This window comes from Myotis davidii, unplaced genomic scaffold (assembly GCF_000327345.1).
Source record: "Myotis davidii unplaced genomic scaffold, ASM32734v1 scaffold159, whole genome shotgun sequence".
Lineage (NCBI taxonomy): Eukaryota > Metazoa > Chordata > Mammalia > Chiroptera > Vespertilionidae > Myotis > Myotis davidii.
The window spans coordinates 4,147,945-4,172,066 of NW_006291231.1; positions in this window are offsets into that span (position 1 = coordinate 4,147,945).

Sequence of the window (24,122 nt, forward strand, 5' to 3'; positions counted from 1 at the left end):
GTCTGTCCCCATTGCTCAGTAATGGATAGCAACCTTCAAATATAGCAGCCACTCTGCTCTGATGTCCTCAGATGACACTCAGAAAAAAGCCCTCAGTGGTCCTAAGAGAAGACCATAGAATTTGCCCATTTTAAAGCAACTGCAAACATGTTTCATCATAGGTGAAGGCATTGAAACTCTCCTTTAGAAGGTGTTTTAAGGGAAGCCTTTTTGATCAAAAAACACTAGAGGTAGAGGAATAGAAAAAGTTAAATGTGTTTTATGTATTCTTTCTTTCCCCTTCAAAATGACAGGCTTTATTTCATATTTCCTGAATCTTAGATGTTGCAAAAATAACCCATTTTTCTAGTTAAAACTTGTTTCTACAGTAGTTTTGACCATAGCTTCTTCCAAGTTAAGGGAGAAAATGTTTTAAGAGAGTCTAATATAAAAAGAATGATAAACCACCTATCCTGCCGATTTAGGCTGGATTATATGTGAGCTAAGAGGCCTCTTTTTGGCTTATCTCATTCAAGTCTTGCAGTGATATTTGTCAGCTTTTGATTGCTCAGCATATATCTATTTGAGAGAATGTTATCATGGGTGGGTTTTAATGCAATTCAGAATGCTGACTCCAGTAAAAGGGAGTTGGAATTCTGGGGTAATATTCAAAATGCTAACCAACTCATATAGCACAGGCAGCAGCCCAGTGCAAAAACACCCTGGCTGTCTGCTGCACCAGTGTTTATGGCAGTGTTCATAGGCAGGAGTCCAGCCTTGGGGCAGGGGCTCCCCACTTCTCCCACATGAGGCCACTGGAAAGTGAGTACATGATTTTGGTCAGCCACCTGGGTCTTCCTGCCCAGCACTTTCTGTTTGGAGTGCATGATAAAAAGGCAGAGGGCTAGTTCTGATTTATCAAGCATAGCCTCAGTGTCCAGTGGGGATCGTATCCAGTGGTGGACAGTGATCCGGCAGCCACTGTACCAGGCCCAACGTCTGTCTGTCCAGGCTAACCTATTCTTGTTGGAAAAAACCATCTCAGTGTTGCCTGCCTCTTGGTTCTCCACAGCTGCCTCCATTCATGCTGTTTTCCAATCTTGTTTCTCCCTGCCCATCCATTCTGTAAATCCTGACACTTCCTTAATAAAATACTTTGCTCTTAAGATAACCGGTTATGTTAAGTTTGTGATCTTGCCCCCAAGAATTCTGGCTGATAATTAACTGAAGACAGGCCTATGCTGCCTGCTTATTGTTTCTTTCTTCCTGGGCCCAGCCCTGTTCTTGCAAGTCTTTGGGGAGTAGGAGGAACATCTACACGGAAGGAGACAGAAGGCTGTCTTTCTGTGCCAGTCACAGAGATTTCCAAGAAAGTTATTCCTCACTGCCTCCCTCCCCTCCCGTATATGAGAGAGAAACTTCTGTATTTTTTTCCACTGAAAGCCACATAGTGTTTTTGGACGATGTAATAGAGAGATTTCATTCAATGTCCCCATAGACATTAGAGTATGTCATTAATAGAAAACAATTCTTTTTTTCGGGGTTGATTAGTTAGAAAATATTTACCCCAAATTTGGCTGGAATATCTTATTTACAATGGCACCCAAGTGATGCTCTGTATAAAATAATTTTATTTCTATATACTCCCATTGTGACAGAAAAGATGCATACACTCCATAAAAATAAAACTAATTTGAAATAAGAAAAATGAACTTAAGGAAAAATGTACACAGGCATGAAATTGGGACACAAATTATATGCCAAGAAATCTGATATTTACTAGAAGTGAGCCGTGAGTTCTGCAAGTCACTCTTATAGAACAAGGCATAGCGTGATATATATATTAACCTATCCAAATCAATTTGAAGAGTAATAGACGTTTCCTTAAATAGACTGGGCAATTTGTTTTCTCTCCCTTACAACTAGATACCTAATCACTACCAGCCCTCAACACTGTCTGAGCATTTTTCAGCCCTGTAATCTTTAGCTTTATAAACTATTTGATGATTTAATGGTAGTACCTAGAAATAACTTTAAAAATCATGAATTAAAATGTGTTGTTCTACTGTTCTTTCACAGTCATTCCATCCCGTTTGGTTAGCTCTCTCTGAGGTTTTGGAGAGTCTAATTGATTAACACAGCCTTCCCTGCCTCAGAATCCTGTACCTTAAAGATGACAGTTGCCAAGTCTTAGGCAACTGTTGCCTTGTGTTTAAGGAGCTATCAGTTAAAAGTTGTATTGACTTATGGAAAAATTACTCAACTCTGAAGAAGCACCTTTTGCAAAGGTTGTCATTTAGTCTAATTCCATCTGACTCATCATGGGATTGGTTACAATACTCCTCACCAGAAGCACGCGCCCCCATCATGCCCAGGCGAACCAAAGTACACAGCCCTGTGAACAAGTTCCAATCACTTTACCCTCTGAGCCTTGGTTTCTTAATCTGTAAATGGAGATAATAATATGTACCTCAGAGAGCTGTGAGGACTGATTTAAGTAACATATGTTTAAAATCTACCTTCTGCATTTCTGGCACATAGTAGGTGCTCAAACTAACTCCTCAGTACCTTGACTTACACCTACTACTGTGACTCTGTTGTGAAGAGATTTTAATTAAGAACTAAATTATAAAAAAAACTCAAAAAGCTTCTTTTGAGAGTGTCATCAAATTTGTGGAGAAAGTGTTCATGTTTGATAGTATAACTAATCTCTTCCATTAGAAATGTCAACTAGTTAGCACAATAGAGTGAAAAACTTATATGAGTAGTGAAGAAAGATATACCATAGCAATAAAACAATGAAATTTTATTCTATTTTTTTGTGTGAACTTTATATGTGTTGCTCCACATGAGGTAGAGTCCTTGGGTTCTCTCTCTCTCTCTCTCTCTCTCTCCCTCTCTCTCTCTCTCTCCTTTCTCTCTTCCTCTCTTTCTCTCTCCTCCTCCCTGAACCTCTCTCACTATCTCCTCCACTATCTCCCCTCTCTCTGTTGTGTATTTTATATGTCTGAAGAATTTGGAAATTTAGATTATTCTAGCTGCATTCTGAAGAGGAAAGATAATACAAGAGTGACTGGGTGGCAATACTTTATTTAGAACTTCTTATTTGCTTCAGTACTGATCTGTACATATGGATCCACTGTAGATGTCAACCTTGGCTGCACATTAGAGTCACCTCGGGGCCTTTTGAAGAATGCTGATGCCTGAGCGTTCTCCCCAGGGATTCTGATATAAATGGTATGGAACCAGGGCATTGTAAGATTTAAAAGCTCTCCAGAAGTTTCTGGTGCATAGCCAGGATTGGAACCACTGCCATATATGTTTGTAGCTGATTAAACTCTCTTCTATCTCTTGTTTCCCAGATAATCGATGTCCCATTTCACCCTCCCCTCCCAATGGGAATGCCTAGATACCTGTGCTCTGTGCTTTCCTAGGACCCTGCACCTCCCCTTTCATAGCAGGTGTTACATTTACTGTGGCTGTTTATCCCCACACTAGACTGCAAGCTCCACAAAGGCAGGGGCATGACTGTTTTTCACTATCATCTTCCTGGCATAACTACTTATTGACGTTTATTGTTGAATCACTCTGTCAGTGCATTTTTCTCAAAGGGGTCTAAGTACTTCCTCATGTCTTCAAATATTTTTCGTGTGAGGATATCCAAAGACCGGATACCAAAGAGAGTGAAGGAGAGGCAACGCTGGGGATGGGATGGGGAGGAGAGGAGGAGCACCTGCAGTGGCAGCCATGGGGAGAAGAGGGTGGGGGCAGCTCATGCTGATGTGTCTAACTTAGAAAAATAGAGACATGGGCATGAATTATTTATTAATTTATTGTGCTGGAAACCATGTTTTATACTCTGCACAATGAACCCCGCGGAGAGTCTCCAAGACTTTCAGAGTTGGTATGTCTGTGGTGAATCAGGATAGAATGGAGTTGGTGAATTTTTCATTACCTACCTGGGTGCCTCTCAATACATTGATTTAGAACCTTAATTAAATCTGTTCCACTTTGCAAAGGACTCACCAGGGACACCATTCATTTGGTTTATTGGGAACCTTGGTGGTCTATTTGCAAGTCAACTATTGACTCTACCTCATCAAGGGCTTGAATTTTCAATGTCTCAGTTTACCCATTTATAAAATAGTATTATCTGCAGTTTAGCTGTGCAAATCCAATTCACTGTTGGCAGGATACCCATAGGACTCCTGACAGACTCATTTAAAAAATGAATAACATTTGACTGATTTGATTGCAGTTTAGCAGATACACATTTAACACTTCAATTATATTAATCAAAATGAAAGTTTTCACATGACAGTTTCAAGCCAACAGTCTCAGTATTTGAACCTATTTCACCCTCTTCATTAGAGTGTAGAGTTTGGTAACTGCATAATTGTAAAATAAAACTAGAGAACTCGGTTACAGAGATTTTTATTTTGCTTTTATTCAGGCCTTCTGAGCAAATGAAGAGTATTTCTATTTTTGTCCATGGAGGGAAATGATTCTCTCCTCACTTTTGTCACCTTTGTCCTGCGGTACTAGCATACTGCTTTGTGTTATTTCTATGCATATTGATCTTACTGACTTAACTCACAAGTTTCTCTAAGGCAGGAACCGTGGCAATGGTTCTTATATCTAGCTACTCACTTGAGTCAAACCTGGAAGTCCTTTTGGACTCTTCTTTGCTCCTCAGTTCCTATATCCAATCACAAAGTTCTGCTCATTTCAAAAAAAAAAAAAAAAAAAAATGGCCACCTTCTCTCTCCCTTCATTCTTACAACAACCATTCTAGTAAAGTACTTCATCATTTTTCTCATCCTAAATGATTTCCTTGCTTCTGTTGAAGCTCATCTTCCACAGATACCCCAGACACTGATCTGTGATGCAAATTATAAAATACACCTATGGATTGCAATTACTTGAACATTCAATATTTGTTTTTACTTAATGGGTTTCTGCATTAGCTTTTGCGTGAACAATGGTTGTTGAGCTCAAGGCACTTTATAATCCCATCTTCTTGAAATGGCACACCAAATTGTCCAATGGACTATCCGTCCAGGTTCCTAGCTAGACAAGTGAGCCTCCAAGCTATACAAATTGCCTGTGATTCCACACACAGCCCCCAAGACAGACAGTTTACACATTCTCATTTCACTGCCTAGAAGACCTTTTTCTTTGCTTAATTTCTACTCCCCTTCATTGCCCAGCTTGGATATGTCTTCTAGACAGCTTTTGCTGTTTACCTCTCCCAGAACTCCAGTCCAGGTCAGGTGAGGTCAGGTTATGCAGTTTTCATCACACAAGTGCATGCCATTGGCTGCACTTGACACATTATATCGAAGGTACCTGGTGATGGATCTGTCTCCACCATTAGGTGATACCACTCTTTAAGGCCCTGGAACCTGGTTTTATTCCTTTCTGTATCTCCAGTGCCAAGTATGTGGAGTTACTAAATGAGTGTTGAAATGAATCAGGTTTCCTATTCACAGAGTCTAGTGTAGTATGTGAGTTTGTGTTTAGTAACTATGGAAATTTTAGGGCTGCAGATTTTTGCATAATACTAGTATAAGAAGCTCTCTTGTAAGGAAGCAGCATCTCATCAGTTCTGTTAAATTAGAATCTGACATCCACTTCTAAGCAACATGGGGTGGATTAGAGAAGTTTAAGGTAGATTAATTTCTGAGCTTTCCCACTCTAAGATTCTATTGTCTTAGAATATTGAAAATTGGAGGGTATATAATCAACCAATTAGTCTGTATCTTTCACTTTAAGAATGATATTAAGAAAGCGAATATCAAAGAAAGTACTTACAAAAGAAGAATAAAGTGGACCCTCTCTCCCTTTCCCTTGCTGGCCGATCTTCAATCCCAGCCCTCTGTAGCTCTTCAACCCATTGATCTTCCTGTTTCAGCTGTTACTGGGCTTCTTCCAGCCTCTGAAATGCTATCCCCTCTGTTCAATATACCTCCTACTTCAATAGATTCTCAGCCACTCTTCTGGCTTCAGCTGACACTTACACACTGGCAACTCTTTAACCTAATCCTAACCCCAAATATCCAGCAAAGCACAAGATAGATATTTAACTGTCTATTTCAAGTCTTTACTTGCATGTCTTACAAATTCCTCAAACTCAACATACCATAAACTTTCATGTCTCCCTAGAATTTCTCTCCTTATTCGGGTTCCTATTTTTGTGAATGGGAGCAGTATTCATTTAACTTATTTGTTTTTTCTCATATGCTACACAAAAAACCATTGATTCTAATTCCTGAACATTTTAATTTTATTACTGCTTTATTATCCAGGGGAGGTAAATTAGTGACCCTCTAGCTACATCTGGCTCATAGACAAGTTCATTTTAAAATTTGGATGTAATGCATTCAGGTGGGCATATACTCCCCAGCTTGCCACTGGCCCGGTCACTCTTTGTTGAGTGGTCCCAGCCCACTACCTGCAGTGATGTCATCTCCCTGGTTTCTTTACGTTTCCCCTGGCTTATACTCACACTATCACTGAACGGTCTCTTAAATAGACTTCTGGACACCAACAAAGTGATCAGGTCACCCTACTCTCCTATTTAAAACCTGCCATAGGCTTCCCAGTGCCGTAAACAATCGTCTCAACCCACTCTGTCCATCTGAATTTTCTGGGGAACTTAAAAAAAATCTCACCCAGACCAGTTGAATTAGAATCTCTGAGGATGGAGTTTAGGTATCTGTATTAAGTGTTCAAAGTTATTCTAATTTTCAGCCAGGGCTAAATCACTGGACCATAAAATTGACTCCCAATTTCTTAACTGACCTACTGATTGGCCAGGCTCACCCACACATAAGTTCTAATATTGTCTTGGGATTGCCCTCACCCACACTGACTTCGCTGTTGTTCCCAGGAGCACTACATTGTTTCAGGCCTCTAGCCAGGTCAGAGTTCATGCTTCCCTTCTCCCTATATTACCTTTACTTCTTGTCTCCCTTGCTAACATCAATACATAAGACAGGGGTGGGCAACCTTTTTGTGAGTGCGTGCCAAAACCAGCAAAATCTCTGACTCAAAATTCTTCTGCATGCCAACCCTAATTTTTTGAGAACATGTTATGCCTACTTGATATCTCTTAAGGTGTATGTATGTGAAGAACCTTGAAGATAAAATTCATTTGAGTGACAAAAACACAGTATATGATGATGAAAAATACATTTATTTTTTAATGTATACATGTACACTGATAGTCTGACAGAAAACTTTATGACTCAAAATGGCATTCCAAGTCCTCAATAGTTCGTTAAGTCAGACATAGAAATTGCTCTTCCCCTCTCTCGTCAATCCATGCCTATGGTCTTTAAGATAACTTGTTATGTAAAATTATTTATTTATCTAAGATGCACCTACACTGAATTTATCTGAAAAATAAAAAAGTCGATATTAAGACAAAAATTGTAAATGGGAGATTATAAGAGAGGGTTTTGTGTGCCAGCAAAAGTTACTGGTATGCCATGTTTGGCACGCGTGCCAAGGGTTGCCCACCCCTGTCATAAGACCTTGTTCCTCCACTATGAAGTATTTTTGAGAAACCTGCTCTCACTCCTGAGCAGTGACCTCTGCTACCTTTATATCCCATGATGATACTGGCTGGCTCCACATCTATGACAATATATTGCAGGGTTGCTCAAACTTTAGTGAGCACACAAATGCACACTTGATAAATTCAGATTGAGATTCAGTAGGTCTGGGGTGGTGCCTGCCATCTGCATTTTTAACAAGGTGAGCCACACATTGGGTAACAAGACTTTAATGTATTTACTTGTTCTTATACTTACCTCTCTTTGTTTTCCTGTATACTTTTTACAAACAGTGACCACACTATAGTTATCTTTTTATTTAAATTCAATGCATAGCACATAGTAGTCACCCACTAAGTTTTACATAAATGAAAAAAGAAAGCATGGTGAGTGATTGCGTGAGCTAGGGATGGATAGAAGGAAGGAGGGAGGGAGGGAGGGAGGAGGGGAAAGAAGAAGCTAGGGAGAGAGGGAGGGAAGGAGAAAAGCAGGTGGTTATGTATGCCTCTCAATTCAGTCAAACAAGCACACCTTCTCTCAAAGCAAATTTTTGCATATTTCTTTTCAGCAGTATTTTGACAATCATGCCAGAAATGATCATCTCTTAGAAAGCAGTTTCTTTCTGCCCTTCAGAGGAAATAGTAGCAATATTTCTGAAAAAGGACTATCCTGGATTAAGGAAATCAAGGACATTAAAACACAAGATATTTTTATCGCTCTGGAGGAAAAGTATACATTGCAGAAAAACGTGACTGGTGACAAGGTCTATGATAACAACTCATTGCCAGGCAATTACATGGCCGGTATTTTGAAGGAAATGTCTGCAATTTCCCCAGAGGAGTTCCTCACCCACTGTATGTTTATGTGGTCAGGTGGAAGGCAGTGAGGTGGGGTGCCCAGGGCACCAGCTTTGATGCTCCTGCATGATTTTTGATTCAGTGAAATATTAGTTATGTGACTTTGACCTCTACAAGCTATAATTTTTTTATGTGTATAATGGGATAGTATAAAATCAATATTAAAAATTTAGTGTTAAATAATTTAATAAGGATGACATAAGATACTGCATGCAAAGGACTTGTCACAGTGTTGGTATATTTTTTAAAAATTTTCAATAAATGTTAGCAGTGGGAACTGTAGATCCAGAAGTAAAAATTACCCTGGACACACTGGGGGGACACTTCAATTGAAGAAGTACAAGCATTAGGACCAGAAAAATACAAGTTAAAATACTAATTTTTGCTATTTACTCACTGGATAACCATGAGCAAGTCACTTGAATTATCTTAACCTCAGTTCTTCACCTCTAACTTGGGCAAAATAATATCTCCCTTACTGAGTTATTGGAAAAAAACAGACAGCTAGCATTATACAGATCTGATTTATTTATTGGACTTGAAGTTATCATTGGAAGAGCTGTTTTCTTGCTCTTTACAAGGAAACAACCTTGTAATAAATTCATTTTATAATATAGTGATATACTACAATATGATGACAAGAAGTATATGTTCAATAGAAAAAATAAAAACATATTTTAGTAATATTTAGGTAGAACAAGTTCCAAAAGATTACATACACCATGATATTTGTTCATAATGTGAAAACCAAAATATAAAAATAATATTTTTTAAGAAATAAGGTTGGAATAAAAATCATATAATGGGAAATTGAGGGACTGATGATCAAAGAGTTCAAGGTGATATTTACCTTGGTTTCAGGAAGTTAGGGTAATGAGCTAGGAGATCACATAGCTATTTTTTGTTATTGTTATTGTCCAGAAATTCGCTTTTGTTTTGAATAGTGGAGTTACTGGTGCTTATTTTATTATTAAAAGTAAATAACCCATCAAATAGGTAAAAGCCAGCCTTGTCCAGGCTCATACAATAAGAATATGTTGTGAATTAAGAATGATAATTATCTATTCTGTGCTCTTGAATTACAAACAACAAAAACTGTAAAGTGGTTAGAGTGCTGCCTTTGGACTCCACAAGTAGCAGCTTGCCACTTTCCAAGCTAAAACTTTTTCAAAATATAAAGTATTTTGGCCCTAACTGGTTTGGCTCAGTGGATAGAGTGTTGGCCTATGTGAAAGGTCCCAGGTTCGATTCTGGCCAACGGCATGTACCTTGGTTGCGGGCACATCCCCAGTAGGAGGTATGCAGGAGGCAGCTGATCGATGTTCCTCTCTCATCGATGTTTCTAACTCTCTATCCCTCTCCCTTCCTCTCTGTGAAAAATCAATAAAATATATTTTTAAAAAATAAAGTATTTTGGACCTGCATTTGGAATTGCATTCCCACCCTATACCTCCTGTCCTACCTATTTTCTTGCCAAAGACACACACATAAAAAAAAAGCCAACATAATCTAAAGTTGAGGGAATTCATGTAGACCCATCTTAATTCTTTTGAATATGTCTGAAGGCATTTCTATAAACCCATTAATGATGATGAAAGTTAAAATTGTCTGGACTCCTGATCTCTTTCAGATGCATATCCCAGAGTAATCAGAATAATGTCATTTTAACATCTGTCATTTCAATCAGGTTCAAGGCCAAGGCTGCACCGCAAGGTTTGGTAATCATTGCTGAATGATGTCATTCCTTTAGCCAATAATGACTTACATTGACATTCTATCAATAAGGATACAGACAGCTTACGTCTGAGACATTGATAAATACTTCCCATAATAATCACTTAATTAAGAATGCAGCCCACCTTTTTAAGTTATGAGATATTCCAAATGTTCTCAGCTTGAGTTCAACAGACATCTGTACACATCTGATTGAAAATGCAACTTGGAAGGTTTTGAGCTTTAAGTTTCTGGCTTCTCTTCCTATCACACAGCACTACAGTATCTTACATGTGATAATGTAATGGCTTTTAAAATTAAAACAAATGTCATCATCAAGACAGCAGATTTAAAAACAGTGAATAGTGGCTAAGTATGAACTTGACAGCCAACCTAATTGAGCTCAGATCCAGAATCTACTGCCACTAGCTTTTGATGTGGAGTCTGTTATTTAACTCTCTCTACCTGAGTTTCTCATCTGTAATATTGGGTAATAATACCAACTTCAGCCCTGGCTGGTTTGGCTCAGTGGATAGAGCGTTGGCCTGAAGGGTCCAGGGTTCGATTCTGAGTCAAGGGTACATGCCTGGGTTGCGGGCTCCATTCCCAGTGGGGGGCATGCAGGAGGCAGCCGATCAATGATTCTCTCTCATCATTGATGTTTCCATCTCTCTCTCCCTCTCCCTTCCTCTCTGAAATCAATAAAAATATATTTTAAAAAATAATACCAACTTCATCCAACTATTGTGAGGACTATGTGACTATATGTTATTATATATGTTTACCTATACATATATATTACATATGTATATATTGCCTCCTATAAAATATACACATTTAATTGGATATATATTATATGTTTACATATTCTAAATTAATATCTGTATCTATCTTAGAATAGTGCCTCATGTTCTATAAATTTTATATGTTTATCATTATTGTTATTGTTAAATATATGGTTTCTGTTAGCTTCTAACATAGCTAAAAACAGAAATATAAGGCTAGGGAAGTGCCATTGTTTCTAGTAATCACTGAAATGCAAATTAAAACAATAATGAGTTAATGACCACTATCATATTGATTGATGGAATCATGAGCTAATGATAATGTGAGACAACAGGCAGCTCCACATCTCTATAGATACAATTAACAGAGCCATTTTAGAAGAAAATCATCAGTGGTATCTATTAACAGTTGGAGATCCTGACCCAGAAATTTTTCTTCTAACAACCTCCTCTATGGAAAACCATGCACTATGAGCATATTCACAAGGCTATTCAGATGACATCCCTTCTATATTCAGAAACCACTCACATTGGCAAAGAATTGGAAAAATTATAAAAATATATCAGTGGGGGTTAAATACATTCAAATATTTCTAATAATAACATTTCACCATTAAAATAATGACATTGATTTATATGTGCTGGTATAAAAAGACAACAATGATATTAAAATTTAATTGACAAAATGTCTATGGTATGATTACATTTTTTTTTAATGCTGAAGCTTTTATATAAAAGTGACTTCAGAAAAGGCATGGCAACTGAAAGCATTAGGTTGATGGAGAGAGGTGTGAAGGGTGCTATTATGTTCAAAACTCTTATGGTGAGAGGATATTTCTATAATTTATGCCTAAAATAACTTACTAAATATTCTCCACAAAGCCCTTTACTCCAAAACTAGCATAAAGGACAATTTCCCTGTAGCCTGTAGTAAAGCTAAGACTATTCCAGCTAGGTGGTGGAGTGGGGGAGTGAGAAGGTTGTGTGTCTCTCTCTGACAACTCCCTTACTGTGGAAATTATGGATTTGTGTTAACATCCACTGATAACTTTTTTTGGACTTATTAATTGCAAAGTAATAATTTTCTGCCCAATTTAGTAAAAGAGCTCATACCAAATGAGCAAACAAGCATGTCTAAACCAAGGGTCTTTATGTAGGGATTTCCCAGGTGTTTCAAGTTTTCCCTCAGGGCAAAGATGCAGGTTAGATCAAGGACAAGGTACTTAGGTATATTTTACTTAAAATTAGTTATCACGTTTTACTGTCTGTCCTATTTCCAGCTGTGTCATTTCTACATGGTGCTGCTGATTATTTTAAGAATTCTCCATAATAGTATATTTTAATAAATGTAGATCAGATGTATTATTCATCATTGTCTCTCTGGTGCCTAGTAGATACATAACAGATATGTTGAATACATGCTAAATTAATGAAAAACTGAATGGATGGGGAGAGGTGAATAATAGAATGTTAAACAAATTTATTTGTGGAATATAATTCAGTAAACATATACATATTACTTCATATGTAACAAAAGACATATTAGTTTACTATGCTAGGTGAACTGTATATAGTTTATTTCATATGTATTGTCTTAAAAAAGAAAACACCTGTTAACAATTCCTTTAGGTAGTGTTGAAGATAGCTCTCTCAGGTATTTCAAAGGGAGAAGTGTAAAGCGAATTCTCATACCCAGAGAGAGTAGACAAGATGAGCAGTACCTCCCACAGAAATTATTAGACCTTACAAATCATCTTAGATTGGTTACTTTATGCTTGAAGGATTTCACATTTTAACAATATGAATGTCTCCCAGATTAATGTAAAATGCCACATATCTTTCTGTTTTCTCTTACTCATTTGTAAAAGTTTAACGAGACAGTATTTTCCTTTTCTAAATCAGCACTGGCAAAAAGAAATATGGGAAAAGCAAACAAACATGATTTCTCACAGTTTTATTTTAAGATGACTGTGGGAACCACTTATAAGAAGGGGTGGGTTTCATTATATTCCCAATCCCCTCTTGTTTTAGCTTTATATGACCACTTCAATTGATGGACAGTACAATCAATTAGGCCACTTATTGCTTACTAGAGGCCCGGTGCATGAAATTCATGCACAGGGGAAGGGCGGTGTCCATCAGCCAAGCCTGCACCCTCTCCAATCTGGGACATCCCTCTCACAATCCAGGACTGCTGACTTCCAACTGCTTGCCTGCCTGCCTGCCTGATTGCCCTTAACCACTCCCCTGCCAGCCTGATTGATGCCTAACTGCTTCGTTGCTGGCCTGATTGCCCCTAACTGCTCTCCTTGCCAGCCTGGTTGCCCCTAACTGCCCTCCCCTGCTGGCCATCTTGTGGTGGCCATCTTTGACCACATGAAGGCGGCCATCTTGTGTGTTGGAGTGATGGTCAATTTTCATATTGCCTCTTTATTATATAGGACAAGACTAAAGCCTACCTAATTTCTTCTTATTATATCTTTTGCCCCTAACAAACCATTCTCAGGTGTTCATTTTAATGGTGGACCAATATAGGAATAGTCTCTAATTGGGATGCAACCTGAAAAATTCTGGATTTTTTCTCAATTAGGATGCAGCTCTCTGCACTGGCTAGACCAAAGCCCTGTCATTAAGAGGAGTCTAGATTCTAATTCAGGGTGCACTGTTTATTACATATGTAGCTTCTGAGATTCAATTTCTCTTCCTATAACATGGAAATGGTGACATATCTCATAGGTTTATTATAAGCATTTACATAACCCTGAGAAGCTTTGAAGATCCTTGGACAATGAGTGTGAATTTTAAGATTTGTGCTCTTGTTCTCAGCACTCTCCAGGCTGCAAAAACACATGGTAGCCAAAGAACCCTATAGTAGTCCCATGCCAAGCCCACCCAGCAACAAAAAGTTGAAAATGGTCAGCCTCAGCTACTTGTGTCATTAGTTTACCTTGATACTCACTAGTCCATAAATAAACCCATATGTCTCTGCAATATAGATTCATCTGAAAACATTAACCATATTTATATCGGCAAAATTTTAGTTTTGAGAAACTCAACAAACACCTCTTTTTTTAAAAATTTTATTTTATTGTTTAAAGTATTATAAATAGAACATATGTCTCCTTTTTTCCCCCATTGACCTTCCCCCGGCCTCCCCTGCCCCCCAGCACATGCCCTCACCACCACCACCCCCGCCCCCAATGTCTTGTGTCCATTGGTTATGCTTATATGCATGCATATAAGTCCTTCGGTTGATGTCTTACCCCTCCGCCCCCCGCGCCCCAACACTCCCCAGGCTTCCCGCTGTATTTTGACAGTTTGTTTGATGCTTCTCTGCCTCTGTATCTATCTTTTTGTTCATCAGGTTATAATGTTCTTTATTATTCATAAATGAGTGAGATCTTTCTTTCACTGCCTGGCTTATTTCACTTAGCATAATGCTCTCCAGTTCTATCCATGCTGCTGGAAATGGTAAGAATTCCTTTTTTATAGCAGCGTAGTATTCCATTATGTAGATATACCATAGTTTTCTAATCCACTCATCTGCTGATGGGCATTTAGGCTGTTTCCAAATCTTAGCTATTGTAAATTGTGCTGCTATGAACATAGGGGTGCATATATCCTTTCTGCTTGGTGTTTCTGTTTTCTTGGGATATATTCCTAGAAGTGGTATTACTGGGTCAAATGGCAGTTCCATTTTTAAATTTTTAAGGAAATGCCATACTGTTTTCCACAGTGGCTGCACCAGTATGCATTTGCACCAGCAGTGCATGAGGATTCTTTATCTCTGCATCCTCTCCAGCACTTGTCATTTGTTGATTTGTTGATGATAGCCATTCTAACAGGCGTGAGATGGTACCTCATTGTCATTTTGATTTGCATCTCTCGGATGATTAGTAACTTTGAGCATGTTTTTATGTGTCTCTTGGCTTTCTGAGTGTGTCCTCTTTCGAAAAGATTCTATTTAGGTCCTTCGCCCATGTTTTGATTGGACTCCATCCCCAGGAGGGGGTGTGTAGGAGGCAGCCAGTCAATGTTTATTTCTTATCAATGTCTCTCTCTCTCTCCCTCTCTCCCTCCCTCTCCCCCCTCCTTCTCTCTCTAAAAATAAATAAAAACATAATTAAAAAAATATTATTGAACATTAACAAGTATTGTATATAGGGCTATCCCTTTAGTAAAACTATACAAGCAATAAATGTATAATCACACCTATTAAGAATAATTGTATGCTTTTTTAGGCATGTTTAATTTAACAAGACAGAGGCAAATTAATGCCATGAAGCAATACTGCTAATATTAACAAATAGATTTTTACTGATATGATATTATAATATTAATAAGATTTAGATTGCATAGGTAATGAGTGTATAACTGATCTATGCAAAAAGTAATGAAACTCACCTTTTAAACAATAAATAACAACAGAGTGTTTGAACTTATTAGATGTTATGTACAGCTGGTATAGTTTTAGCACGATGCTTTAGGAGTCTGTCTTAATTGAGTCCTTAAAAATGCACAGCACAGTACCTTTCTTCCCTTGGCCAATAAGCTCATGCCATACTAATAACTGATAATCCTTGCATAGCAATACAGAATATACAACGTACTTTTTAAAATTTCTTAATTACAATCTTGTTATGTAAAAAACACATAGCATTATGTATAGTGGATATAGTACAACAAAAATAAATGCTTCCAATAAAATATATCATGCTCTAGTAATTCAAAAGTATTTTATGTTGTTCTTATGAAATTTGGCTTTGTTTTATTTATACAATATATTTATCGTAATACTGTTCTCTAAACCTTTCTTAAAGGTCATTTAGGGATTCAGACTTACTCTGCTTGGCAACTGTATGGTTTCTAGAATAGTGTCTTCCAAACAATTGGAGTTCAACAAATAGTTATTGAGTTGAATAAATGATTCAAAGTATCCTATATAATAAAAGTGTAGTATGCAAATTGTTCCCTTGACCAGGAGTTCGGCCAGGGGACGGGGCTGGCTAAGGGAAGGGAAGGAATACCTGGCCAGTAGCTGGAAGCCACTAGGGACCCTAAAAGTGCATGAATTTTGTTCATTGGGCCTCTAGTTTAAGAGAAAAAGCTACATACACATGTGACTATCCAAGCAGAGCTAAGCACTGGCTACTATTTAATCAGTGCCTAAATACCTGTGTCTTTCATGGGTAGATTTTATGATTCCTTTAACATCATAATGGCATCTGAGGCATGCCTCCTAATGGCAGCCCTGATTCATTTCCAAAAGTGTGTGTGTGTGTGTGTGTGTGTTTGGTGTGTCCTTGCACATCTATAAAGTCCAGCAGCTCTGCTGGTTTCTGCTAATGAGGGCTCTGAATACAGAAGAAATGCTGTTCCTATAAATCACACTGGAGAGTGATTTATTTGGAATTCATGCTGTGTTTTGATTCTTTTCCTCTACTGTTGAAGGCATTGCCTTTTGTAAGATGCTGCTTCTTCCCATTGACTGTCAGACATTCTCATGAGACTGAACTCTCCGATAATTGTTGAGAAAGTTTCCTAAAAGCAGAGGAATGTGTGTGTAAAAGAGAGTGGGGAGAAGGTGGAGAACAAGAGAGAACTTATCTAGCGGAATCTTTCTAATTAAATGGAAGACTCTCTTTGTTTACTGTAAAAATACACAATTAGGCAAAACCTGTGAGCTGCATTCACACAGTACTGATATTAGGGGTGCATTTCTGATAAGAAGGATCAGCATCTGACACAAAGTTGCCTGAAGTCCAGATCCTCAGTAATTACGTTGAAGAAGACTTTCTGTCTTCTTATTGCATAAACCTTACTAGCATTTCATAATCGACCGTTCATTTCAGTCACAGTCTTAACATGCACACATTTCCGTGTTATCTGCCCAGCAGGACGGTGATTACCATAAAACTACAGAAAAAGTAAATAGAGTGATTATAAAATGCATCACATTCTTTATGAGATGAATAATAATAATACACACATTGAAAGTCACCCCAAAGGAGACAGTGGTGTTAGCAGCAGTCTTGGTGGGCAGATTAGATTATTTGCCGAAGAGTGAAAATGGTAATCGGGGCTGTTAATGCTATGTACTCACACCCTCTTCACAAACAACATGTATGTGTTGTTATTAAATATCTGCTGACCTCTGTTTTTTGTCTGGTTATGTATAATCCTATATGTTTTCACCACTGAAAACTACAAAACATTTGGGAAAAAAGGCCCTTAAAAAAGAAGCTATAGGCAATCCTAGATTAGGTCCAGCATTGTTCCATGTTTCAATTCCTATGGAATAATATCAAGACCCCATAAATAGGACAAGTTCCTTTAATGCACAAAATAAACAGAGATGAGAACCTTTTCCTAATAAAAGCCGTGGTTCAGCTACACTTGCTGAAACCAAATAAACAATCTCAAATTGACAGTCAGACAGAAATGTGTATAAATTATTCAGAATGAAATGTTCAAGTAATATTAACCTAAAGGTATAGTCATCAATTTTGTCCTGACGGATGGCATTGGGTAGTTAGTATTCAAGTGTTACTACATAAATAAAATTGATTTATGCTAACTGAGAAGACTGAGAAAAAATTTTATCAGGATGCCCAAATTCTGTTCCTTCTGGCTTGATCAATCACCTCTCTACTGAACTGTGTATCGTTTTCTTGCAAAATTCTTAGCTGAGAAATTGGGCTACGGCAAAATGAATAATACATTTGCTGCAGTGTTAGACTAATGACCCTTAAGTGCTTTAAAAACCATGAGCAGCAAGGACTGCTTCCCTTCTGAACAGATTCAGCCTCTTTTCCCTTACTCTCTTTTTCTTAGAAAGAAAATAATTAAGTCTTGAGCTGGCTGACTGTTTTGGAGGTAGAGTGATGAGAGGGTGAGGAATCAATAAAGCCAATCAAAGGGTATACGGAGTGCAACCATTTGGCTTCCTTTCTTCCTCTCCCCCCATCCTCTTACTTTACCCCACTTTTCAGCCCCATTTCAGGTTGCAGAGTTCTCATTTGTGTTAACCATCTTCATATTTCCTTGTACTGTTTTCATAACGCTATTGTGTTGTCACCAAGACTGATCAAATGGTGACAGGCAAGACAGAAAGCTGTTTGCTTTGCAAAAGTAAGAGGGATCTCTCTGACAGGGCTGCGTGGTTAAAATCTGCTTCGGCTGGCATTTGTAATGCACGAACAGTTTTTTATCTCTCCCCAAGTGGGTCCCTAAAGAGACAAAATTGTGGCTCAAGTTTCTGTACCCGCATGTCTTTTTAAAATTTGCATAAAGCAGCAAAGGAAAGACAAATGCCTACATTAGACATGCTTTGATAGGAGCTTGCACAAGGATAATTAAAGAGAAAGGCAAAACCTCTGGCTGAATAATGTAGGATTATTTTGAATTAACTTCTTCTAAACCCATTGAAACAGCACTTGAGAGGAAATCAAGTATTTCTGGATTTAGAAAAGAAGAGAGGTGCAGCCACTCTGTGTGTGTGTGTGTGTGTGTGTGTGTGTGTGTTGTATGTGTGTTTTTGAGAATGTAATTTGTAGACAACTGCTGAAAATGGAATTGTTCTCTAAGAAAGTAGTCATTTACAAACTAGTGAGGGGTCAGGTAACCTCATTGTTCCCTTTGCAGTTCCCATTAGGTCAAAATAGCAATCCTCCTACAGTCACCTTCATCTTAAGAAGCATGGGCTAGTTTTGCCCTTTTAACTTGAGCTTTTTATTCTCTACATCACCACTGTTTCTGTTTTCATCTCATCGCCATTCTATCTTTAGGGGAAACCAGCCTCTTATTGTGATAGTCTTATGTCCCTAAGTACTGTTTCTTTAAAAAAAAAAAAAAAACTTGAATCCCTTTCAATAAAGCAGCCCCAGTTTAATGGAACTATCCAAGTAAAAAGAAAAGAAGAGAAAAAACCCACTTAATTCTTTGGAAAAGGCATATGGCATTATAGCAGCCAAATCCCTGAAGTCTAATGGTGAAGTCATGGATGCATTATCATTCTTAGGCTCCTCTGCTTTCAAATAAAAATGTAAAGGGAATGATTTAAAGCCTAAATGACATCACAGGTCAGGAGCTAGTGGAAAACATGCTCTCTGTTCCCTAATGCTGAGACTAAGAAAGCATACACCCTGATGTGCGTTTAGTTACCAGGTCTCACTGTCTGGCTTGTCCATACTGGAGGTACTCACTCAAAGCAGACACACACACACACACCACACACACACACCCACACACACACACACACACACCACACACACAGACACACACACACACACACCACACACACAGACACACACACACACACACCACACACACAGACACACACACACACACACCACACACACAGACACACACACACACACACCACACACACAGACACACACACACACACACCACACACACAGACACACACACACACACACCACACACACAGACACACACACACACACACCACACACACAGACACACACACACACACACCACACACACAGACACACACACACACACACCACACACACAGACACACACACACACACACCACACACACAGACACACACACACACACACCACACACACAGACACACACACACACACACCACACACACAGACACACACACACACACACCACACACACAGACACACACACACACACACCACACACACAGACACACACACACACACACCACACACACAGACACACACACACACACACCACACACACAGACACACACACACACACACCACACACACAGACACACACACACACACACCACACACACAGACACACACACACACACACCACACACACAGACACACACACACACACACCACACACACAGACACACACACACACACACCACACACACAGACACACACACACACACACCACACACACAGACACACACACACACACACCACACACACAGACACACACACACACACACCACACACACAGACACACACACACACACACCACACACACAGACACACACACACACACACCACACACACAGACACACACACACACACACCACACACACAGACACACACACACACACACCACACACACAGACACACACACACACACACCACACACACAGACACACACACACACACACCACACACACAGACACACACACACACACACCACACACACAGACACACACACACACACACCACACACACAGACACACACACACACACACCACACACACAGACACACACACACACACACCACACACACAGACACACACACACACACACCACACACACAGACACACACACACACACACCACACACACAGACACACACACACACACACCACACACACAGACACACACACACACACACCACACACACAGACACACACACACACACACCACACACACACACACACACACACAGTCAAATACATGTATACAGCCTTTCAGATGAAACCACTCCCAGAACTTCCCAGGCTCCATTGCCCCACTTTTCTTTTTTGTCTGTGCATGACTGAGAGAAACATATCACTAGGTATTAAATTGGAGGCATAATAAGACCCTCTAGCTAATTGTAACGTAGCAACTGCCACCAACCTTTCTACAAAGCTTCATAAATGTCTTTCAAACACCTGCTTCCTTCTGCAACTTTCTCATTTTATCTGTCATTATGGTTTAATGATTTTATTATGAGGATGCTTCTTTCTACAGACGTTAAGGGAATCCAGTTTATATGTAACTAGAGGCCCGGTGCACGAATTCATGCACAAGTGTTGTCCCAAGGCCTGGCCTGCAGGATCGGGTTGAAACTGGCTCTCTGACATCCCCGAGGGGTCCCAGATTGCATAAGGGCACAGGGCAGACCAAAGGACCCCACCACTGCACAATCGGGGCCAGGAAGGGACTCGGGAGGTTGGCCAGTCGGGGAGGGACCACAGGAGGGCTCCAGGGAGTGTTTGGCCCATCTCACTCAGTCCTAATTAGCCGAACTCTAGCAGCAAGCTAACCTACCAGTCTGAGTGTCTGCCCCCTGGTGTTTAGTGCACGTCATAGCAAGCAGTTGAGCAGCCTTAGTATATCATTAGCATATTATGCTTTGATTGGTTTAACAGATGACCAGATGACTGGACTCTTAGCATATTAGGCTTTTATTATATAGGATGATATCATAGGAGAGGGAAGGAATGGTGGGAAGTGGCTACCACTAGTAATTGACTTACTAAACCCCCCACCAAAATTTCAAACAATAAAAAAGCTCCTTTACTAAAGTTATTATTGACAAAAGAATCTTATTTTTTGACTTACATAAATAAGTGAAGTATTATTATCCCATTTGGATAATAATTTTCTATCATAATGTATTATCAAAAGGTTGGTAATTTGATTTCCAAGTACAGTTCTTTTTAGAAAAGATGTATTTTAACCAGATAGCGAAGTGTCCAGTTGCCAGTAATAGCAAGCTATGGGCAAGCTAGGCTTTACAAGTGGGGGCATAAACCTAAACATCTGATATGCTTCAGCATCTCCAAGTTTTGTTTTGGGATTGCAGTTACCCAAGGGGAAGGAAGGACAGCATATCTTCTAGGAGCCTGAGAGGGATGAGTTGTTTATGCCAAGATTTTAATGTTTAATTAAAATATCTGGGAAGTTGGGGGTGAGCAGGCCAGCAGGGGGGGCAGTTGGGGGCAAGCATGCCGGCAGTGGGGGGCAGTTGGGGGCAAGAAGGCTGGCAGGCAGAGTGGTTAGGGGCGATCAGGCAGGCAGGCAGGTGAGCCGTTAGTAGCCAGCAGGATTGGACCTAAACCTGCTGAGGGGTTCCAGATTGGAGAGGGTACAGGCCTGGTTGAGGGACCACCCCCCCACACACCTGTGCACGAATTTTATGCACCATGCCAGTAGTAAATCAATAAAATCTTGAGAGAAGGGTAAGCACTTTTTTAAAATTGATGTTCTTGTTCCTTTATCATGGATATGTCCTAAAGGATGATTTTTGTGTAGTAGTGACCGAAATAGTGTTCTGTGTCTTTAGGGAATAAGATTTCAGCTCCTAACTTGTAAGAAGGTGTGCCTGCCTCTTTCACATGAGATTTTGCAGGTAGGAGGGGTGATGTTTAGAGTCTGGCTGCTGCTAACCTGATTGGTGTCCATTTCAAAGGCCAGATGACGCAGTCACACACTTTTACATCAACCCTCTCCTCCCAGTATGCCACCCCATGCAGGGACTTTCTAGCTTGAACACATTCTCTTGGTAAACATTACTTAGCTTTGGCTATATTTTGTCTTGTTTTAGCTTAATATTTCTCAGAAGGAAATATTAGGAGACACCTTAATATTAGGAGATACCTTAGCTTTGATATAATTTAGGAGATACCTTACCCCTCGCAGGAAAACCTTTACAAATCATTCCAGAAGCCTCACTTCCTTCTGCATAAGGCTCACCCCTGCCATGCGTGTTGGTGTGCATTGGCTTCAGTGTTTGAGATGTTTTAATATCTTGTCCAGGTTCAAAGGGCACCTCCTATTTTGCCTTATATTTTCTAATTTACAGACATACACAAACCTGTTAGAACAAATGAAATAACAAATGAAGTGCTTTGTGAAGCTTAGAGGCAGAAAGAATACATCAAAAAGCATCATTGGTATTCTTTGTGGATCAGGATTTCAGTGCAGTTTTGTAAGCCTTCATGTGGCTCCTCCAGTTGAGATAACTTCAGCCTCCCACTGCTATTTTCTGCATACCCAATTTTGCTGTTAATGATCTCCAGCTGTAGTTGGCTTACTTTAACAGTTTAGTTTTATGTTCTCATCTCTCATCTCTGAAGTAATTGCAAAGACAATGGAACTTGAGACCCTACTTTAGTGAGTAATAATAAGTCCGTTGGCTAAGTAGCAGGCCACCCGAAAGCTTCACCTGTTTTATAAATTGTACAGAAAGCAGAAAAATCCTAGTAGCAATTCTGTAGCTCTGTCCTTATTTTGCTAAATGCATATTAAAACAGAATGCCTAGCCTTTTATCAATGCTATTTTTAAATATGTTTTTATTGATTTTTAGAGAGAGAAGGGAAAGGAGAGGGATAGAGACTTAGAAACATTGATGAGAGAGATCAGCTGACTCCTGCATGCACCTTACTGGGTATCAAACCCAAATCCTGGGCATGTGCCCCTGACCCAGAATTGAACAGCTGATCTCTTGGTTCCTAGGTCAGTGCTCAACAGCTGAGCCACACCAGCCAGGCGTTATCAATATTATTTAGATCAGACTTGATTAAGTGAGTTTCTTTGACAGTGATAGGTTAAACCTAGTCAATGAGTGAGTGTGGACAGTTACCCCTATTGATGCACAGATGGTCTCAGATATTTCTTTCCATGTCTTAGAACCATACATCATTGGACATCAAGTTTACTAAACTTCTTTTCCTATTCCAACTCCTGGGAAATCAGTGACTCTATGAGTATCTCTTTTGTTTATTTGACCGCCACTTATTGAGGTTCTATTAGGAGCCAGGGACTGTTGTCAATATGGGTGATACGGAAGTAAACAAGTGGTTCTAGAACCCTCCTCTGAGGTGGTTTACAAACTGGTGAGGGTGAGCAGTGAACTACAGTCCAGCCTCAGTTATCAAACACTTCCCATCTCAATCAATTTGCTTCTCCACCCCACAACCCTTTCATGATCAGTCACTAGTTTCTCAGATGACAAAGGGCAGAATGAGCAAGTATAAGTCAGTTTAACCTCCTATTGTTAACATATCAGGAAATTGTGCTGTGAATATTTTCATGTTTTTTTGCTTCTGTAGGTGGCTTATTACTATAAATTTTTATTTTTTACTGTACATTTTATTTTCTTTTATTAAATTTTAATTTACATTTTAAGTCATTTTTGTTTTTAAAGTGTTTACTTATAGATTAAAAGGTACATTAGACATGTACTATCTATAGGAGAGGTTAAATCATGGAATCATTTGGGGGTCTGGAATGGATTAATTCATTTTTAATGGGAAAAAATGATTTGGTTTTGAATAGCCTTCTGGAATGAATGAAGTTTGAGAACCAAGGTTCCACTAATAAAGTGATAACTAAATACAGTGATTGTTTAGTTAGTGTTAAGTGCTAGGGAGACAATAAAACAAGTTGATTTTACAGAAAATGCCTTCAGGTGATGGGAAGGGGGCTACTTTATATGGGATGGTCAGAGAAGGTTGTGCTGAAGAAGTGATAACTCTCTTTGAAAA